We start from the raw sequence: 23,042 nt of genomic DNA, 5'->3' as shown, positions 1-23,042 counted from the left end.
CCAATGTGGTGGACGAAAATGTCGAAAAAAAATTTTAACTTTCAAAAAAACTTGTTTACAAATGTGTGATCTTTGTAGCCTGTACATGTGAACTAAAGAGCCTTAAACCCTAAACCCCTAAAGAACAAATAGGCTAAATGGTTGTGCTTTTTAACCAAACGACTCCAAACCCCTAACCTCCAGACAAGCCGAAGGCCTATGCTTTACCGTAGACACGAGTATAGACATATTACCGATATTTTATTCTATCATTTTGTATGTAACAAATAACGTCTCGTTTTATGTTTCAATCAAAGATTATTTATTTTTCTGCTTTTATAAATAAGCATAATTTCAAAAGTAATTTCATAAATTATAAAGTATTTCATAAATTGCATAATTATATAATTTTATAAATTCAAAAAGTCCACACTTTTTTGCAAATGAAAAAACATAGGTTAATAAAATTAGTTTATCAAACTCTTTTGCGTTTTGTAATAAAATTTAATGTTGTCAAACTTGGTAGTTTTTCATTGTTACAATTATTTCGTAAGCCGAAAGTTTTTTAGATGAATTCTCGAAGTAATGATTATTGTATCTATAGTAAAATATTTACAGTCTGGAATTCCATAATAATACTATTTGCTACGATTTAATGAATTTATCAAAAAATCTAAATTTAATAATAAATATTATTCTAATTATTATTATTATTTTTCATTATCATTGCTATTATCAGTATTACTGTTATTATTGCTATTGCAATTATGCTTATTCTTCTTCTTATTATTATTATTATTATATTACTATGATAATTTTTGTTATTGGTAAAAATAAATAAAAGAATATTAATACTCGAACTTCATTTGCAATTAAAGAACGCGTTGTTATTGAAAGGGAATTTTATATGCATTCATTAGTTTAATGAATGTTATCGTACATTCAATGATAATTCCACAGATAAATGTCTTTCACTCATAAAAGTTGTTGACAATATGTGCGAATCAGTATGTTCTTTTTTTAGATTGTTTTCATCGAGTGTTTACCTCAGCTGCCTGTGTTATTTTTTAGGCAGTGAGTGAGTTTTGTGGGTATTCTAGTTCGATGCCGGAAACTACGAATAGTACGTCTTTTTGTTTGTCAGTGGTATCATACAGTTGTAGAAAATTTTCTTTAGTGATTTTATATAGATTTAGATTATTCAATTTCAAAGTGAATAAAAGTTGAATAAAACCAAAAATAGAGTTTTCCGAACATCACAAAGTGGAACGAGAATTCTTCTCCAATGCATAAATTAATGATTTGGTTCAATTTACATTCACTCGTTGTATTCTGGTAGAAATGTAGCAGTCGTGCCTTACATGCAAAAACACAGCTTGTATAAATTTTACCGCTTGTTTTCATTTTAGATTGAAAAATGAAAATTAATCCGTTAAACGTTCTAAACTTATTATTAGCATACTTTCAAGCGTTAAACATACCAGATAGTGTCACGAATTATCATAAAACAGAGTTGGCCGAAAAAATAAAAGAAATTTTAATAGATGCAACACATGATTTCAACGATGTAGAAATGATTACTGATGACTCTTTGGATTTTCAAGAAGAGTATAAAGACCATAATGCGGAAATAATTGAAGATGAAGTGCAACATCATTTTCCTGATCCGGATATAGCACCAACAAATCAATGTAGAGCAGATAATGAAGAACTAGATTTTGAATACAAAAAAAGAGCTGTAGAATTTTGGAGAAGTAGCAAAACGAAGCAAAATTTAAGTCTCAAAACAGTGCAAAACAGATTCAAAAAAGTATCATCTATTAGTCAGCTACGTCGTTGGGCTCATTCAATTAATAAAGGTGGCACGTATAGAGAAAAAGTAGCACAAATTTGTCAGTATACCCTGGATAATTTTCAAGCAGCTCTCGACAGTGGTTCAATTATCCATGATGAAGATATAATTCGATGGGCCATACAAGCTAAAAAAGAAATTGGTTTTGATGATATTAGATTCAAAGCTTCTAAACATTGGTTACTCAAATTTAAGCAAGCACACCGAATAGTTTCTAGGAAAATAAATAAGTTCATAACAAGAAAAACACTAGAAAGTAGTGCAGAACTTACGGCTAAAGCTGAAGCATTTATCGATGACGTTAAATCGTGTATACCAAGGATTGGACTCGAAAATTTGTATAATACAGATCAGAGCGGATTTCAGCTAGAAATGCATTCTGGAAGAACATTAGCAGTAGAAGGAGAAAAGCAAGTGCAATGTCTGGTACAGTCAATTTCAGCAACAACGCATAGTTATACTATACAGCCACTAATATCAGCTACTGGACAATTGTTGTCACCGCTATTTCTTGTTTTAAAGGAACCAAGTGGCAAGTTTGGCCCTATTGTAGAACAAAACATATTTAGACCAGAAAACGTGTACGTGGAAGCATCCAAATCTGGAAAATTAACAACAAGTAAGGGAACTAATAACAATTTTTACATTGTAATATCGTTGATCAGTTAATTAGTAAGTCGTTTAATTGCAGATCACTTCAAAATCTGGTTGGAAAAAATATTTTATCCCTATGTAGGCCATTACTCAATACTATTACTTGATTCTTGGAGTGGTCATTGTGACAAAGTTATAGAAGAAACAATGCCACAAAATAAAATTATTAACATAAAAAAAATTCCAACTGGAACCACAGGAAAAATACAACCACTTGATGTCTATGGATTCCGTATTTGGAAAAACTTTGTCCGAACATTTTCTGATAATGTAATGTTAATGGATCATGATATGAATTTACATGTGAGAAATAATATAATTAAACTTCAATCATTGGTTCACAACCAACTGTCTTCACCGAGATATATAGATTTGTTTAAATATTCCTGGTATAAAAGCGGTTACGTCAATGAAAAACCAGATAAATTTGATAATCCTATAGATTTCAGTTTTGGAAAGTCTTGTGCAACACATTGTGAAATAGAAGGGTGCACAAACATTGCAATTGTACGATGTGGTTGGTGCAAAAAGCATTGTGCTTTAAACACTTTTATGAGGACTACCATTATTGTAAAAACATCGTAAAATAATATATTTTATGCTCAATACAAAAAATGCACTATGGCAAAAGATAAAAGATTGTAGATTATTATTATACTCTAATATTATAAACAAAAATACATTATAAGTTGAATTTACAATAAAGGAATTTCAATAACATTCTGATAACAATATCTACGGAAATTATAAAACTGCTTCACACACAGAATTTTCTTGTTTACAAATTTAGGAATTTGAGGTGGTTTGGTTAAAAAGCACAACCATTTAGCCTATTTGTTCTTTAGGGGTTTAGGGTTTAAGGCTCTTTAGTTCACATGTACAGGCTACAAAGATCACACATTTATAACAAGTTTTTATAAAAGTTAAAATTTTTTTTCGACATTTTCGTCCACCACATTGGTTCCGCCATTTTGAATTTTCAAAATCTGATATCAGATTTGCAAAGAGCGATCTCGAAAACCCTTATATACAAACCTTCTACAAAATATTATGGATTGAAGTATACTTATAGTTATTTTGTGTTAGGGGTGGTTTACCCCCTAAAGGGTAGTATCTATGAAAAAATCGAAAAACTTAATTTGTTTAGTATAGATGTTTACAAATTTTTTCCAATTTTTTTAGTCGTTTAAAACTTTTTTATTATATAAAATTTTTTTTCGATATTTCCGTCCGCCATATTGGTTCCGCCATTTTGAATTTTCAAAATCTGATAACAGATTTGTAATCAGCGACCTCGAAAACCTCTATATACAAACTTTCTACGAAATATTATGTATTGAATTACATATTTACAGTTATTTTGTGTTAGGGGTGGTTTACCCCCTTAGGGGTAATATTTATGAAAACACCGAAAGACGTCAACTAAATTTTGTTATTAAGGATGTTTAAACATTTTTTCCAATTTTTTTTAGTCGGTTTAAACATTTTTATTATAAAATTATGCCAAAAAATATATGTTTTCAACCCCTAAAAAATAGGGGATGCTACCCTTACTCTTCAAATCACCATGAAATGCTTGCTCTTTTTGTAAGAAATAACCTCCAATTTGTTTCATTGAAAAATATTAATTTTAAGCCGAGATATTTAAAAAAAACGCTTTTTGGGGGTTAACTTTAGGGGAGGTTTTTACCCCTTAAAAGTGAAAATTAGCCGATAAAAAAAAATACGTGTCTCTTATTTTTTTATGTTCTACAACATATATGAAAATCATCAAAATCGGTGAGTTCGGGTTGGGTACCTTTCCTTGTAAGTAGGTCGAGCCGGATCTTCAGGGACCCTAGATGCAATAATCCAAGGGTATGTATTCTTGTACTACTGCAAGCCCAGTGCAGCGGGGATTTGACAGTGGTCAGGATAAGGGTTTCTGTTGAGGGGGCCTCTGAAAGGGATGTGGTAGTAGCCTCAGGCTACTTCCCTTGTGACTCCCGGGAAGAGCCTCCGCCTATGAAAGTACAAAATCTTGTCGTGCATTGCCGAATTCAGGGAATTCCGCTTATCCTGGGCTATGATGCCAATGCACATCACATCGTCTGGGGCAGTTTAGATATTAACAGCAGGGGTGATGCACTGCTACAATATCTTGTCAGAAGGAAAGTCTTCAACAGAGCCAAGAACACTCATAAAAGGAGTGATTGGGATAAGCATAAAGAAGCCTAACGGCGGTATAAAAACCACGTTAATTCTGGTGAAAAGAAAGGGTAGAGTGACTACTGTGAGGGAATCGAAAGATACCCAGACGCAGCTAGGCTAATCCGAATACTCGCAAAGAATCCTGAGGTATAGCTCGAAGCAATAAAACTACCGACAGGAGAACATGCGGCTTCGGAAGAGGAGTGTCTTCATCTTCTTCTAGAAGCCAACTTTCCAGACTTTAAGCTGGTGAATGAATTGTGGCCGATCCCCTCTCAGAGGAATAGACCGCAGAATACAGCATGGGAGCTGGCGGCGATGGTTGTCACCCCAGAAAAGGTCAGATGGGCCATCGGGAACTTTCAGCCCTTCAAGGCTCCGGATACGGATGGTATATATCCGGCCTTTCTACAGGAGGGACTGGAAGAACTAATAGGCCCCCTGGTCAAACTTTTTAGAGCTAGCGTTGCTTTGGCTTACGTGCCTAAAATTTGGAAAACGGCCAAGGTAGTTTTTATTCCAAAACCTGGGAGAGCTAGTCACACGACTGTCAAGGATTTTAGGCCCATTAGCCTGAACTTCTTTGTGTTTAAAACACTTGAAAAGTTAGTGGAAAGATAAAATCCTTACCATCAACCCACTAAACCTCAACCAGCATGCGTATAGGGCGGGTTACTTCACGGAAACCGCACTACACTCGGCGGTCTAACGCATCGAGAAGCAGCTGGAAAAGGAAGATCTCATGGTGGGAGCATTCCTGGACATAGAGGGAGCATTCAATCGCACCTCTACTGAAACAGTAACTGAGGAGGCTATCAAGCAGGGCGTGCCCAGGCCATTGATTCAATGGCTTGAGGGCATGCTAAACTGCAGGAATATGGTCTCAAAACTAGGAACTTTTACGGTTTCGGGTGTAGTCAGTAAAGGAGGCGCGCAGGGGGGAGTGGCGTCCCCCACTATCTGGAGTCTGGTGGCTAACGGTCTGCTGGAGACGCTGAATGTTGGGGGTGCTATGCCCAGGCCTATGTAGATGACTTCCTAATACTGATCAAAGGTGCCAAAGCTGGCGCTGCCATGGATGCCATGCAGCTCGCACTAAGGAAAGTGGAAAATTGGTGCTGCTCGACGGGGCTCTCGGTCAACCCGGACAAAATTGAGCTCCTCACATCTTTACACGCAAGTACAAGATTTGAACCTACAGAGCACCTAGACTTTCAGGCACAACCCTGGAGGTGAAGGACGCAGCTAATTACTAGATAAGACCTGGGAGAAACACCTTACGGCCTAGTGTAACAAGTTCCTAGTGGCATTCTGGACATGCTGTAGGGCGTTTAGCAGCACGTGGGGACTCAGTCCCAAAATTCTCCTATGGCTCTACAGGGCCGTACTTCTTCCCAGGCTTGCATACGCCACGCTGGTGTGGTGGCCAGGGGTAGAGCAGACGGGGGCGAGGGGAACCCTGGAGAGACTAAGGGGACTTGTAACGAGGGTGCTACTGGGGCTCTAAGGACCACGCTTACCAAAGCACTAGGAATCCTAGTGGAAGTAGAACCCTTTCACCTCACGATCGTAGGGGAGGCTGCCTAGTAAGACTAGAGACTAAGGTTAGAGACGCTAATAATCGTTACACTTTTTTTCATAAAATAGATAGTAAATAGTTTAATATAAAATATAGTTAATTCATTAAAAATACTAAATATATTAAATAATCATGAACCTTAATACATATAACTTAATCTATTCACAATTTTCTTCTCTAGTTCTACATTCACATTCTCCAACTGCAAAGAAGTCACATCCATATGAATAGGTTATTTCTTTACCTGGTTGAATATCATGAATTGTTTTTAAACATGTTTCTTTGCTTCTTTTTAAAGAATAATATTTCGATTAAAGCTATCAAATCTTTGTTTGTTGTATGGAAAAATAATAGTGAGCTGACTCATTTTCGTATGTTGTGGCGCAGAAACGTTTGAGTTATATGAAAAATTAAATTTACTCAGAAGAAGCTGCCTACTAAATGTATGTAATCTAATCCCTGTGTTAAATGGAAGATTTTCCATAGGTTTAGTATGTTCTGAAAGTATCAATTTAGCCCCTACGTGATAATAAATTTGTGACATATTTACTATCGTAGAATGCACTTTACGCCCCACTTGGAAATATAAAAAATTAGAGTTACTTAGAAAAAGCTGCCTACCAAATGTATGTGATCAATTTCATGTGTAAAAAGTAAGATTCTCCATAGATTTAGTATGTTCTGAAAGTATTAATTTAGCCCTTACGTGTTGATGAATTTTGTGACGCATTCACGATTGTAGATTTTTTTCACGCAATTCCTGCCTTAGTTAGACCGATTGAAGCTATTGTTTGCAGGTTTTATTTCTAAATTGTATGCTAATTGTTTGTGGGCTGACTCAAATTTTCTGCTATATGTAGACAATTCTCTCTTAAGTTTATTCCATATAATTTCTATTAATTTCTCTCTAAATTTTTTTCCTCCGTTGTTTGTCCCAAGTCCTATTATTCTTTTACCTACTTTTGCTGTACAAATAGTCCTATCGCTCTCCAAAATTCGTAAATTCTATTGCCCATGCTCCACTCTGACATACTATCTGTTTCTATTCCTTTCTTTATTTCTACTTATACTTCTTCTTTACACCTACCTCTCCTATTTAGTCTTATTGCAGCCTTCGTATCCCAATTATTTTTCCTATCTGACGTATTTAACCAGTCTTTCTCCTTGTCCTTCTCCAGCCATCTTTCCTGCAACGCTATTATTTTAAACTTATCTAAGTAATCCTTAACCCCCCTGACTTTGTTGGTCCCTGCTATATTTCAAGATATTATCCTTATCCCGCCTCTAATTTCCTTATTATTCACGAAACTTCTTTTCCTCTACATTCACTATCCTTCCCTCTTTTTAATCCTACTTGTACCAACTGCCCTCTATTTTTATTTTTTGGTATCCTATTTAGGTTTGTAATCCTCTTTCTTTTGTCTCTACTACTAGCATTTTTAGCCAATTTTGGATCTCTTTTTCACTGTTGGTTAAATCGTCTTCTATTCTATTCTTTCCGTCTAAGCGGGCGTTGTCATCCAGATCGGACGGGTGGGTGCCTATCACCATTACACAGCGCGTCCTCAGGTTGCGGATAGAGGAACAGCCCCTGACAAAAAGGTTAGTTGCAAATAAATTGAATAAGCAGTCGCGGACAGCCGATAGGAACAGGTGTGGGTGTGATGAGCCCACAGTGTCGAACGCATTCATCTAGAAACACTACGCAAGCACCACAACAAAAAACACTTCACATTATCTCTTATCTCTTAATCTATCTCTTTCACCACACATTACAAAAATGGGTAAAAATCGGGAGCGATGACAACTGCCCCAAAAGGTGATGTGTAGAATGATTCGTCACCTGGTCTTACGCGGTAACGATTCCAGCGAAGGTGCGCTGCCTTGCAGGGGTGCGTTAGGATGCGAGAATGAAACCGTAGTGTATCTGACGACGAGTTGACACTGTCCTCGTCAAGACGGAAAGCTCTCATACTTAGTTCTAGAGACGTATGGGGGTTATCACCTCTAGAATGGTGGACTCACCTACGATCGGAACAGGATCCAAAGCGTGCGGGTTTAACATACTATCATGGCTCAAAAAAATCAAAACCAAACCAAAAGGGACTTAAGGGTCGGAACTTGGAATGTTTGCAGTCTATACAGAGCAAGCGCGTTTAAAGAACTCATAAAGGAAGCTGATAGGTACAATCTAGATTTGGTAGCAATACAGGAATTGCGGTGGCCAGATGGCGCAGTACTAGCATCGGGTAACTTCACGTACCTGTATGGGGCCAGGAGCGGGGGATCCCTAGGCACCGGATTTCTCGTAAGCAGAAGCATCATACATTCGGTTAAAAGTTTCAAATACGTCAATGATAGGCTCTCGTACATCATCATCGAAGGTGAATGGTATAGATATGTATTGATTAATGAACACTGTCCTACGGAGGACACAGAAGAAGAAGCTAAGGATCTCTATTACGAAACTTTAGAGCAGGTAATCGATCAGTTCGTGTCTTACGACACAAGAATAGTATTAGGCGATTTCAATGCTAAAATAGGTAGGGAGGAAATGTTTAGGCCTACTATAGAGAGGAAACCCTGCACGAAGCCAGCAATGATAACGGTATTAGGGGCATACATTTCGCGGCAGCAAAAGATCTTATAATCAAAACTACGTGTTTTAAGCACAAGAACATACACAAAGCAACGTGGACATCGCCGGACGGGGCCACACAGAACCAAATTAATCATTTTCTTATTGAAAAAGACGTCATACTAACGTTCTCGACGTAAGGCTTATAGAGATTAAGAGCTAGATTAGTAGCGAATCAAAATAGTAAGCGAACAAACAAGGTAGAAAGCTTCGATATTGAAAAGCTACGAGATATAACAGAGCGAATTAGGTACCAGATAGAAATTAATAACAGGTTTCAGGCACTTGATGAAGCAAACACAACGCCGGAGAAGAATGACGAACCGAATAGCTTATGGGGGCATCGAAAAAACGGTAAAAGAGGCCGCGAACAAATTACTTGGTAAAAAGAAAAAGCGAAAGAGCAAACCATGGTTTGACGAAGAGTGCGAAATCTGGTTTGAAAGGCCCAAAAAGGCTAAATTAGATAGCTTACACAATAGAAGCGATAGTGTTGGAGTGTGTGGATAAATAATAACACTGTGAGCTTAATTAATAATCTAATATATTTATAATAGTAGTGGCAATATAGCCTAGTCGGCAGTGCGTCCGCTCACATTGGAGTCTTGTAGTCGAGAGAGAGAATATGTAGTACAGTGCGGTATAGTCTGACTCTACGAACGAGAGTGTACAGTGTAGTATAGGCGCATAGAGTATAGTCGCGAGGCATGCGCGATATGCTTGCTCTTGCGTGAGCTTGTCTGACTGCACGAAATCGTCGCAAACCAATAGATTGCGCGATGAGTACCATCTTAAGTATTACGACTATATAAATGCACATATTACAACAGATAGGACCGTAGAAGAGTATTCTAACGTAAGGAAACAGGCGGGCGCGATCTACAGAAATAAGAAGCGGGAGTATCAAAAGAATCTTATTAGAAGAATAAAAACTAACTGTAAGGAAAATAACCCCCGCGAAATGTACAGAGGGATTAGCGCCATCAGAAAGGGTTTTAGGAGTAGAGCGCAATTGATGAAATATTAATACCCGAAAATTGGAAGGAATCTATCATTATACCGATTTTTAAAAAGGAGGATAAGACAGACTGCAACAACTATAGGGGTATCTATAGTTGTTGCTCACTTTTAGCAACGTGCTACAAAGTTCTGTCAAACGTAATACAAGCTAGACTCACTCCATTCGCGGAAGATATAGTAGGAGATTATCAGTACGGATTTCGGTGCAACAGATCGACGAGCGATCAAATGTTTACCATAAGACAGTTGTTAGAGAAAAAGTGGGAAATTTGCGAAACCATACACCAACTATTTATAGATTTTAAAAAAGCGTACGATTCTATTAAGCGAAGTAAAATGTATATAATTCTAGTACTTCTCGGTGTACCAAAAAAAACTCGGGAGATTGATTCAAATATGTCTGAACGGAAGTACGGGAAAGGTCCGAGTAGGCGGTAATTTATCAGAACCATTTACGATACACGATGGTTTAAAACAAGGGGATGGGCTCTCTACGATGCTGTTCAACTTAACGTTAGAGTATGTCGTTAGAAAAATGCAGATTGGCCAGCTGGGCGCAACGCTTAATGGAACAACACAGATACTAGGCTACGCAGATGATTTGGATATACTGGGAGATTGTAGGGAAACGGTAGTAAGAAACGCAGAAATCCTCATAAAAGCGGCGGAGTATACAGGGTTAGCAGTGAGTAAATTAAAAACAAATTACGTGATTGTGGATAAACTAGGCATCTGCAGAGGGGAGGGAGATCTCAGAGTTAGGAATTTTACTTTTGAAAAGGTTAGCGAATTCAGGTATCTGGGTACGACCATAAACGATAGAAACGAGATTAATGTCGTAATAAATAAGAGACTCCATTCGGGTAATGCTTGCTTCTACACCGTGAATAATTTACTTAAGGGGTCTCTACTTTGATTCGCGATGCGAATGGTAAAGTGATTGACGTTGCTCCAAAACAATCATTTTGCAGAGCTTGCGAAATGCACGCAGAAGAGGATACTCATCAGTACAAGGAGTGGTTCGAAGCCCATCAAGACAAGTGCTCCGCCAATCATCAAGGAAGTTCTGGAAAGATTGAAGAATTATGTAGGTGATGGAGTTAAAGTTTACAAAGCTCTGTGCAACGCTAAGCCTTATGGAGAAAATTTTGTAATTCAGAAGAAAGAGTGTGTAGGACACGTGCAGAAGAGAATGGGTACAAGGCTCAGAAATCTGAAGAAAAATATGGCTGGCCAAAAACTTTCAGATGGCAAAGGTATTGGTGGACAAGATCGTCTAACTGCTCAAAGGATTGGTCAGTTGACAAGATATTATGACAATGCCATCCGAGGCCATAATCATTCTGTTGATGCAATGAGTAACGCCATATGGGCGACATTTTATCATAAGAAATCAACAGATAAAAATCCTACACACCACCTTTGCCCGCCAAGAAAGTCAAGTTGGTGCAAATGGCAGGTAGCCAAAGCTAACAGAAAACTTTAAAATTTCCACCTCACTGATATTTTTCCTGCTGCTATCATGGATGTGATTGAGCCAATTTATAAGGACTTGACACAGCCAGATTTGCTTGAGAGATGCGTTGGAGGCTTCACACAGAACAGCAATGAAAGCTTCAACCAATCTATTTGGAAACTGGTCCCTAAACAAAGTTTTAGTGGTCTTGTAGTCCTGCAAATTGGTGTCAACATCGCAGCCACTTGCTTCGACGACGGCAAAACAGGAGTACTGGAGGTGATGAAGAAGTTTAGCATCCAACCGGGGTCTTCTGCAGTGAACTGGGCCAAGAACGCGGATGAAGAAAGGATATTCTGGTCTGATAGAAAAGCAACAGAATCAACACTGGAAGCACGTCGAGCACGAAGGAAGAGAAATCATCCAGATGATGATTCTTACTCAGCTGGGGCACACTAACCTATTTTTATACACTTTTAGACACAGCTAACCAACACCTAAACCACAGCTCAAAAAACACAAACAATATACAGCACCACAACACTGAAACACATAAAATCATACATATTTTTCTTTTTTTTTTTTATTTTAATCACCCTAAACACAGATATTCTGCCCACGAAATAGCTGGAGAGGAGATGCCAAGCAGGTTACAGAAGCAGCAGGCAAGCGGTCTGGTGCGGCTTATCAGCTGATCATGTGGCCTACTTTTCATCAATCTCATCTGGACAAGTTTTCTAATCTTCAACCTGATTCCTGTAGTGTTGCTGTACTGCTAATAATTTAAATTTCAATAAGAGACATCATCTAATGTGAGTATAATAAAAATTATTCAAATTTGATATTAATATTTAAATTTTATTATTTTGTAAAAATTTGGTTCTATTAAGTATTTTACTTGTCAGAAACAAAGTATATACTTATCAGAATAAAATAACTGCAAAAAAAGTAGATATTTTGTGCTTTAATTATGAAAATAGTTTAAAGCTCAAAAATTGCAATTTTTAACTATTTATTATTTTCTGTTTCAGATGACTTAAAACAGAAAAACAAAGCTGTGAACAAAGAATTCATTAAGATAAGTCCAAAGTGAATGTTACGCATCTTTACACACGTAACCTTCACTATAATTACTAATATTCTCAACATATAAGTGGCTAATAATTGAAAATTATTGTTTTTCAAAATTTTTACTTTACATTCATGCTTATTATTTGTTTTGATTATTATTAAGGATTTGGGTAACATTCGCATACTTTTAGATAGATTAGTTTAGTTCTTGTTACAAATAAATATTTTTTTGTTTTAAAAAAGTGTATTATCGAATTTTGGATCCGCCATCTTGGAATGTCAAAAAACAAATAGCAAATTCGTAATCAGCAACCTCAAAAACACTTATACTCATACCCAACTGTAAATTTCGATATAAAATGATTTTTACATTTTTCAGCCGCCATCTTGGATCCGCCATCTTGAAAATTTGAAAACTACGAATAGATTTATAATCAGCGATCTAAATTACATAAAAAAGTGAATTGTAAGAAGCAATTTGTTATTTTGATACGAATCAAAATACAAATAACGGCTTTGATTGAGTAGTTTCTTCCTTTTGGCAGCCATTACTGGTCCGCCATTTTGAAAGATTCACATATGCCATACAGTACTAAAAACTAGAAGCTTCAACGAAAATTTTAAGCCCAAAAACGTTAATTTATCTTAAAAATTGAAGTGTGAGGGTGGGGTCGCTGATTTGGCAGAGAATGCCCAAATATATGTGATATTTTTCGGTAGAAATAGTATTGTAAATATTTTCACTAGATTTTTTTTTAATTTACGTGAAAATGAACAATTTTTATCAGACGAATATTGCAGAATTTAACCCAGGTTAGACCCCTTAAATTCAGCAAAATTTATTGCGCTAGTAACATTTCTTATAATAGAAATTTCAGCAATTGTGTCAAAATCAATTTTATTCTTAGACTCTTTTGGTATTGGGAAAAATGATAAAGTAAATGTATCATACATTCTAATCAAATGTTCTCGCATTTTACTTATATCAAATTGTACATCACATTCACAAATATTAAATACAATAGCGATTGCAAATGCTGTAGCAAAAACACCGCAATCATAAGAATTAGTCTACTGCACTTGTTTAAAAGATATGCGTAAATTATCTTTATTTGGAAACAGCATATTAATCAAAATTTTATGATTATCATCAAGACATTTTTTGTTAATACTATAAAAAATTTATATTACATTGTCTTTGTACCACAAACAAATCCAGTGTTTGTATTTGAATCAGAAAAAGTATTTAAATATATATTTTTTGAAATTGAGAAAGTAACTTGTCTTTACCGCTAAAATTACGCGCGCATACTGATTGCGTGATTCGGACACTACGACGCCACAGTGGGAAATTCGGCTACTTTTTTTAACGAAAATCTGCTGACAACACAATTTTTGGCATATCAAGCTACATTTTTTTTAAATTACTCTGAAATGTTTGAAGTTTAACAGGTAACTGCACCTTCTTAAATTCTACAGAAAAATCACTAAAGACAACATAAATTGTATGTACATAAGGACTAGTGTGATAAATTTGTTATTTTTGTGTAAAATTTGTTTAAATAATTGCATTTTATGCAACTTACGTGCATTATCAGCCTCTAATTACTACATTATGCAACTTACTGCTAGTATTTATTGTTAATTTATGCCTGCACATATTGTTGAAATGGTTTTTATAAAAAAGGTGCAGTTACCTGTTAAACATTTCAGAGTAATTTAAAAAACATTTAGTTTGATATGCCAAAAATTGTGTTGTCAGCAGATTTTCGTTCAAAAAAGTAGCCGAATTTCCCACAGTTCGACAGTTCTGTGAACTGGCGTGAGTAACGGTCGATTCCAAAAATCGTGGTCCATGGCGGGCCAATTTCGACTTTTTGAATTTAAGATTATCAATATTAGAAGAAGAAAATTGTAAGTAAGTATAGTATATGTGACTGTAAAATTTGTTTTCTGGCTTTCAAAAAGGATAGAAATTCAAATCAGATTCTGACGGAAATCATGCGTTTTTCGTTGTTTAGCTACTTATGCCAAAGTTCTTCTGATCAGTAAATCTATAATGTCTCATTACCCTAAAAAAATAAAAGCGTTGTCCTTGAAATACCTGATAGGATTCGGCCCAGAGTATGGTATGTAATTCCTAGGTACGGAGATCCCGCATGACACTAATCGGAATCCAGCTTAACTTAGGGGAAACACAAGTAAATTTCTGCACAAGAAATTATTAAAAAAGGCAAAAAATGCAAAAATTATTCAAGATTCTAACTTTGACTAGCTATGACTTGAAGCCGAGTAAAGGGATCGCTAAAATCTGAAGGCAAAGACATCTTTGGGAGCCCAAAAAAAGAAAGAAGCCCGGGCGTTAAGAGCCAAGAAGGAGCGGAAAGTCAGGATGAAAGCTTCTACGGAGCTATTGAACCGATACGAACCGATACAAGTAATATCGATATTTTGATGCTAATATATTGCACGTATCGATATTTAGTGGATTTATACATATCAATACGCAGTATCGATACTTTTTAGAATATCGCGTATCCCTCATCCTGACCGCCCTAGATTCCTCGCTGCACTGTCCCAGCATTAGCAAGGTCTCCAACCCTTTAACAAGTATATATGTCCTCGGAATACTACATGTACTAAAGTTTCTTAAAACATGGAGAGTCTTACACACGATTGTTTTTATGATTTCATTTGATCAAAGTTTGATGATTACATGGTAAATTATAATTCACATAAACAAATATATTAAATTTTTGTTCAACAATAATATTTTCTTTTTCTGTAAAGTCAATAAATAATCATTTTTCTATAATATTAACCTCTTAAAGCCGCTAATTCTTTTTGGCAATGACGTTAAAAATAAAAGATGCTGTAGGAGTTTAGGGCTCAGACGAATTCTGTCTTGTGGCATGATCCTTCCAGCCTCATAAAATAACCTTTCCGAAGGGACAAAAGTAGCGACGATAACCATATACCGCTTGGCTTAGGTAGATAATGAGCTTAAATTTTTATTTTAATATTCGATTAGATTTTCGTCCATTTCTAATTGTAGGTTAATTCTAAAAAAAATTTAGTTTATCATACAACTCTTCTTCATTTCTAGATTTTCTAATTAAATTATTTTTCTGGACTAACTTAGGGTGCAAATCCCAAAAACTTTCCTTTTTCAGATCACTTACTTTATCAGACTTTTCATGCAGAGAACTATTATTTTAAGTTGCATTCATTTCGCGGTGTAACCTTGACATTTTGTCTATTGCTTTGCTACAAGCAAGTCTGTCATTGAAGTGTATTTTTATTGAATCTCGGATCCAATAGAGTAACTTTAGCTTTAAGGGGACACAACACATTTGAACTTCGAAAAAATCGATTTTTTTTTGCTTATTTTGACAGGAAATTTTCCGTAAAACACGCTCCTAAAACCCGTTTATCAAAAAAATTGTTGTTATGAGCAAAATACTAAAACAAAATTTTCTTGTACAATTACTTATTTGTCATGTTATGTCTAATATACCGGGGTGGCAACGTCCAGCACGTCACAGGGCCCCGACGTCTCGGGAACGGGTCCAGCCCTCGCTACGTTAACGACTTGAAACGACTCGTCGAGTCGTCGCGACCGGGACCTATAGCGAAGATTCGCTATGTGATGACAGCATGCTTGTGTCTCGCCCGCACACACGGAATTACAGGTACTTTATTTACACGAATATCTAGATTTAGCGCATACAATGTTGAGTCTACGTATGAATATAACACCGACGAAACCATTAGAGAAGGATTCGTCAGTACCAGTCGTCGGCCCTGTGAATAATTTTATGCATTCACAGTTCAATCAGGTGGATGTATTTTTCAATCAAAAACCAGTATCACCACCATGTAACGCCTACGCATACAGATCGTACATTGAGACGTTATTAAATTACGGACCAGCGGCAAAAAACTCACACTTGAGCAGCGTCTTGTGGTATGATGACATGGCCGGTAAAATAGATAACACTAATGCTGGTAATGCAGGTTTCTTTAGACGACAAACAGTTATGAAAAATAATAAAATTAATTTATTGGGCTACTTAGACGTGGATATGCTAAATATAGATAGACTACTACTTGGTGGTAAGTCACAGCAAAGTACCTGCTTACACGGGTAGAGGTGAAAAACGTAACCCTGAACAGTGGCGTGCATGGTCAGTCGATAGATAATGTCATACTGGGTCAATTGCCGAAAAGAATCATAATTGGATTTATTGAAAATAAGGCTCATAACGGCTATAAAAAACTTAATCCGTTAAATTAAAAAAATTTTAATATCATTTTCTTGTCTTTGTTTGTGGACGGTGTACAAGTCCCATCAAAAAAACTGCAGCCTGACTTTAAAAAAAACGAAGATGTATGTGGATGTGTATCACACACTCTTCTCGGGTACGGGGGTACATTTTTCAAATGCCGGCAATTCGATAACACGCGATGCATACCCAAATGGCTTTTTGCATTTGATTTGACGCCTGATTTATCGGTCAACAATGACACCCATTGGAATTTAATCAGAAGTGTGAGAATTGACGTGAGATTTGATAACGCATTAGATACTGTTGTAAATTGTATAATTTATGCTGAGTACGACAATCTGTTGGAGATTGACTTGTCACGACAAGTTTTGGTGGATTACAGCGGTTAAGACTAGATGGCGCTCTTTGAAAAACCAAATAAAACCACCTACCAATACAAGCTTTGTGCCAGTCGATACGCCTTTCTTGAGCTGTGCAGACAAACGGAGAAATGGATCTAGTTATCGATTTTGAGTTTTTCAAGGATTACAAGGGTCGAGTTGTGCCGAAAGAAGTGGGCTTAGCAGTATTGGATTTAGATGCCACAGCACATTGGATTATCGCACCTACTTGTAATACGAGATTTTTAAAGAAAGATATTTTAAGAGAGAATAATTGAAGTTCTCTCTTGGTGACAAGAAAAAGTATAAGAAGAAAAAAGATGGCTAGGCAAAAGAGACATCACGATAGATAGACTCAGGACAGCCAAACTTCCACCACTTGAAAAACTCTTATGGAAAAATTATTCATATTGGGCTGGAAAATACCTCAGTCGGTTCGGATGACTTCAACCCGGTTGTTCGACTGAGTAATAACGAATTTTACGGACTATGCTTGCCGCTTGCCTCCTGACTACAGTTCTGGAAACAGTTTGACGAGATAGACCGATACTTCCGGGCGTACAGCGAGGAGGATATTCTGGATTAACGAATCACCCTTTCCGGATTTTACATCAGATTTATGATCAGCTACTCTGATTGAGCATTTGAATTACCAGAGGACGATGAGACGACAATACGCAAAGACTCTGGCGAGTCTAGGGCGAAAGCAGTGCCTTTACTAGTATTTAAAAGAGTGGCGCTTGACAGGTTAAAAGCCGTGTCTGATATAATAGATCATAGAATCAAATACTTATTAAAAATTAGAGAGGCTATAACAATTATTGTGAAAGAGCTGGGTGACTATAGTAAAGACAAATTAGTAAATAGCGAAAATGCAAAGTACACATATTTCACTGCTTCCAATGTTGAATGTGCAATGAGAAATTTTGACGAGACGCTTGTAGATAAGAGAGATCAATTATTAAAAGATGAAAATATATATTTAGCTTTAGAAGATGGTTATATCATCATATACAAGTTTGTTAATTTACATTTATATAAGCTAGTCGCATACTTAAATACAACTATATATTAGGATACATAACTATAATTGTATTATGTTTAAGAGTTTTAAATAAATATAATGGTTAAACATATATAATAAATATTTCTACTCGCATACCTGTGTACTTTATCCAACACTACCTATCCCAATCATCCTTCATACTCGTTATAGTTATAAACTAGATTTGAAGTTTATCCACAAGTGTATTAAACTCACACACACACACACATACACTCAACTCCGTTACGCCGGTCCCAAGCACGGGGCCACACCATAAAAAAAGTGGGGAAGGAGGAGGGGGAGGAGTAGCAACCTCCTTAAAATAACCAAGGCTCATCTGGCCCGAATGACAGCACCTTGTTAAAGGGCTTCTTCCTACGATACAGGATAGGGAAAGAAATCCCGAGTATAAATCAATTATGAACAGTGAGTTAATTATAACACTGCCCCAAGCGGGTCAAGCTTTAGAGCCCACTCCCGACGTTGGTTTCGATCAAGTGAAAGCCCCGGTGGCCGACGCAGGCTCCATGGATGTTGGGGGGAGCCAATTAACTCAAACAAGACAGGAGGTTATAGAGGTGGGTCACTCGGCCCTCAAAGGAAGATTAGCCTCAAGTGACGCATCAGAATGTGATCGAGTCATAAACAGGGGAATGCACGAGGTATGGTCTAAAATTCAGACAGCAAATCGTGCGGACGAAGAGTTGATGGACAAGATTCAGAACTATCTGGACAAGATGGATGCTGTAGTAGGTCCAGCCAAAAAAATTCACAAGAGTGTTAAGGATAAGGGAGGTCATGTCTTTCTGGAAACGGCTCATCAGCGTAAGAGAAGCGTCGAGCAAGACCATGTCTAGCTTTGGACTGATGATGTCAAATAGCTTACGTACCTCGCTGACCTCAGAAAAAAGACGGGAGGTAGAAACGCAAAGGAAGAGGAAGGAACGGTCTCCTACACAGAAAAGACCAATAAGAAAAGAAAAGAAGAGGACAAAACGCCAAAACATGACTAGAGTGTGCCACAAGCGACGACTTTCAGCACTACTCAGTGCCCACCACCCACAACAGGGACATTACCACCCTGGCAAAAGGGTGGAAACAAGAAAGAAAAAGAAGAAAAAGGAAAAAGAAGACGATAAGATTAACAATGGTGTTGTAGATCAAAAAGGCACTAGAAAATTTAAGCCGCCAAGGGCAAGACCAACCCGACCGGAGGCTCTAATCATAAAAGCTACCGACGGGAAGTCCAAATCCCCAAAGATCCAAAACTTAAGATGCTAGGGGATAGCGTAAATAGGATAGGCAAAACGGCAGTTGGTGACTTACTTTTGGAACTCCAACGCACATCGGAAGGGAAGGCAACGGAACATCGACAAGCGGTGCAAGAAGTGCTAGAAGAGGGTGTTACTGTAAGAACCCTACAAGATGTGAAGATCTTTGAAGTAAAGAAAGAGAGAGAGAGAGAGAGAGAGAGAGAGAGAGAGAGAGAGAGAGAGACAGCGAGAGAGAGATTTCAGCCCTGGGTCCTAAAAGCCCATAGGGTAAAAGAAAAATTACAAGTAAAAGATCAGTAAATACATCAGTCGTTCGTAGATCGTCAGGGTGTCAACACCTTACAAGTAAGTCACTCTATCGCTCTCCGAAGTGCCTTGAAAAACTAAAGACACCTTGGATAGGCAGAGAAGAGAAAGGGGTTCTCTCCAAAGTGCCTCAAAAAAACCGAGGCACTTTAGATAGAAAGAGGGAGAGTGAGGGGACTTTCTCCAAAATACAAATGGCACCATGGGGAGTAAACAATTTTGACCTTGATCTTGACCTCTCACTGACTCGGGATGGGGGGTCAAGGTCGGTTTTGTTTACTTTCTCCATGGTGCCTGGGTACTACTCACTCGAGGACGAGCACGTACAGCATACTGCGCTACGCGCCAGGCTTCGTACAGCCTACAAGAAGCCTGCAATGAGTTGCTACTTTTTCTCCTCTCGCAATTCGATAGAACGGTGGATACGTCACAGTTCTCTTATACATGGGCTAAAGAACCTCGTTATAATTTTTTAGAAATGTCATTCATTAGGTCTGAGAGGGCATATTTAAGGTACATTTTAAGTCCGGATAGAGTAAAGAAGACGGTCCGGATCTTTTATAAAGCTGTGGCAAGTGACTAAAAACACTTATTCATATAGTAAAATGTCATGAATTTTAGTCAGTAATTTTGTATGGTATATATGTGATATTTTTCTGTAGAAATAGTGTATATTGTAAATATTTTTTGTTTTTTAATTTACGTAAAAAGAAAAAAATTTTTAGACGTATATTTTGTTGTTTTTTTTTGTAGGATTTAACCCAACCTGGATCCCTTGATAATCTGGCTCTCAACTGAGGAAGTTGCGAATGGAAGCTCTCGCTTCTTGCTCCGGTCTCCACCATATCCAGTAGTCCATGAGCCCCACACTGAGAGAAATGTAGAGTTAGAATAGCCGTACATTTTTCTGTGGTATTAGCCTTGGACGACCACAGCTGATTTAGCGGTGGACGCAGGCAGATTCTACCGGAGTTTATAGTAGTCCAAGCTTGGCTCCTCCCCGCGCTATATCAGCCGCGCCGAACACGTGAGGTTTTACTTATATGTTTATGTTTTTTAGCATATCATATTACAATGAGTGACAAATTCATAAGGGACTTATTGGTTTCGTGGAATTTGTAAAAGTTTTGCGAAAGGTTTAAGAATAAGTATTGCAATATTTACAACTTAACCTCTTAACCTCAAAATTTGTATACTTATGCTGAAGCACAAAATTTAAATAATTATAAATCAATGCATTGTTCAGCCATGAATCTTGGTTTACAAGCCCTCAGTGTACAATGCGACATACCTGTAAAGTCTCTTAGCTTATCTGAAAGCCGTAGACCTGCATTGCCCTTAAAACCCGATGTTGCCGTAAGCTCGTCAGAGCTAAGCAAACCTTCTGCTTTGGGATCATGAAAATTTGCAAATACGATAAACTGTACTCAGAGGACTTGTAAACCAATTTTTATGCCAAAACAATAAATCACTTATTAAATATTCAATTTTTATACTTATGCTTACAGTCAGGTAAAAACAGCGGTAGTGCTAAGGCAGATTCAACCTTAAACCATTTGCTTGAGCGCTCCGGTAAAAACTGCCAGTTTCCGGTTAATCCAACTCTACATTTATCTCAGTGCAGGCTCTCATGAGTATGCGTGCAGTCCACTCCCTCTTCTGTAGGCTCTGAGAATCAGTATTGCATAAGAACAATATAATCAAGTGAGTAAACGCACATCATTTATAAATATAATATTACTATGATTCAAACCCTTTATTAATTAGTATCATCCACTCCTTTCCCCTCTTGAGATGTTTCACTGGTTCAGGATGGTAGTACCCTGTTCTTAGGTGGGGCTATCTGGTCATAGACTCGTGGTGAGATGGTAGTACCTCACACATCAGTCTACAAGCTGCGTGGTTTACCTAAGTGAGCAGGGTATGCGTAGTGGATATCCCCTATTCATTCCCCCCAATACACGAGCAGCTCTCCTCTGGTAGATCTTCCATTTCAGAGGATAGGGAAGTCTTTTATCCACTCAACAGACAAACGCGGGGTGGATTAAAGACAATCATCATTTTTCGACTGTGCTTTTCTCCTGATTACTAACCTCGGGTCACGAATCTCAAAAGTTGGCGTACTAACACATCGCGGACTGTTTTAATTCTGAGAGGGTGAGCAGTAAGGCAGCAAAAGTCAGTGCTGCACTATCGCGACTAATGCCAAATGTGGGTTGACCATCGCAGAGTCGAACGTTACTCCTAGCCAGTGTAACTACATCATTTATGTTTTACAGTACCAAAATATGGGTGGATGCTATGTTCGTGGAGTTCTATGCACGAAAGCTGTCAATAGTTTATAGGTGAAGTGCATTGCGGGTCGCTTGTACCTACCGAAGAGTATCAGAAGATGCAGTTTGCGTTATCTCAAGTATACCGCTTATTCACCTTTTAGCGACAGAACGAGAAAATACATACGAAGAAAACTGGCGTGGTAACAATAATCTAGAGGAACTTTGAAAATTCGCAAAGGAACAAACCCTAGCTGAGTGGCAAAGACGATGGAACTCCAGTGAAAAGGGGCGATGGACGCTCTGTCTCATACCACGTATTGTTGGCTGGACCAATAGACGACACGGGGAAGTGAATTACTACCTTACGCAGTTTTTGAGCGGACATGGGTGCTTTCGAGCCTACCTACACTGCTTTAAGATACAGCACGATCCAAATTGCCCAGTATATTCGGAAGCAAACAAAGATGCGGAGCATGTCTTCTGTGACTGTTCGCAAAATGGAATGAGAAGAACTCGAGTGTTACCTTCAGACTAGGGTGACCCCTGAGTCAATAATGACGTCAACAGCTATACCTAGAGTCGGAGGATGGCTGGTGCGCGGTAAACAACTACATAAGGACCATTCTCAAGAAGGTTACGAAGAGAATAGAAGGGAAGGACAAGGCGAATCAGCTAGTACTAGAGCGAGTACTGTTGCTAGACGTAGGCCACTAGGTAGTAGACACGAAACGCTCCTCAGACTAATGCAAAGGAATGTAGGTCACAGAATTAAGCTTTCACTCCTCTGCCCAAGGCAGATAAACGTAGTAGCTAGGGTTAAGTACCTTTAAGTGCTCCTCAGACCGATGATGAGAAACGTAGGTAACTGAGTTGAGCCTAGACTCCCTCACCCGATGCAGATAAACGTAGGTGTCGGGGTTGAGCCTGTTCAGAGGATGACTGGTCGATGCTACTCGAAGTAGACGACCGGATAATGCTGTAGGAAGCAGACAGCTTGACGATGCATACTAAAGAAGCCGAGTTTGATCCTGAA

At 37.7% G+C, this 23,042-nt stretch overlaps 1 protein-coding gene across 8 annotated transcripts in view; it reads right to left on the bottom strand.

The window, feature by feature from the left end:
• Nucleotides 1–23,042, bottom strand: part of Mmp1 (matrix metalloproteinase 1) — a 330,832-nt gene that overhangs the window by 221,544 nt on the left and 86,246 nt on the right. The window contains exon 4 of one of the 8 annotated variants that reach the window (XM_031928038.2): nucleotides 21,240–21,401. The gene's annotated coding sequence lies outside the window, so the exon portion shown is untranslated. 8 annotated transcript variants of the gene reach the window in all.

The sequence above is a fragment of the Nasonia vitripennis genome (genome assembly GCF_009193385.2).
Source record: "Nasonia vitripennis strain AsymCx chromosome 4 unlocalized genomic scaffold, Nvit_psr_1.1 chr4_random0003, whole genome shotgun sequence".
NCBI classification, from domain to species: domain Eukaryota; kingdom Metazoa; phylum Arthropoda; class Insecta; order Hymenoptera; family Pteromalidae; genus Nasonia; species Nasonia vitripennis.
The sequence above is the reverse complement of the archived record's forward strand: the minus strand, read 5'-3'. Positions and strand labels throughout refer to the sequence as shown.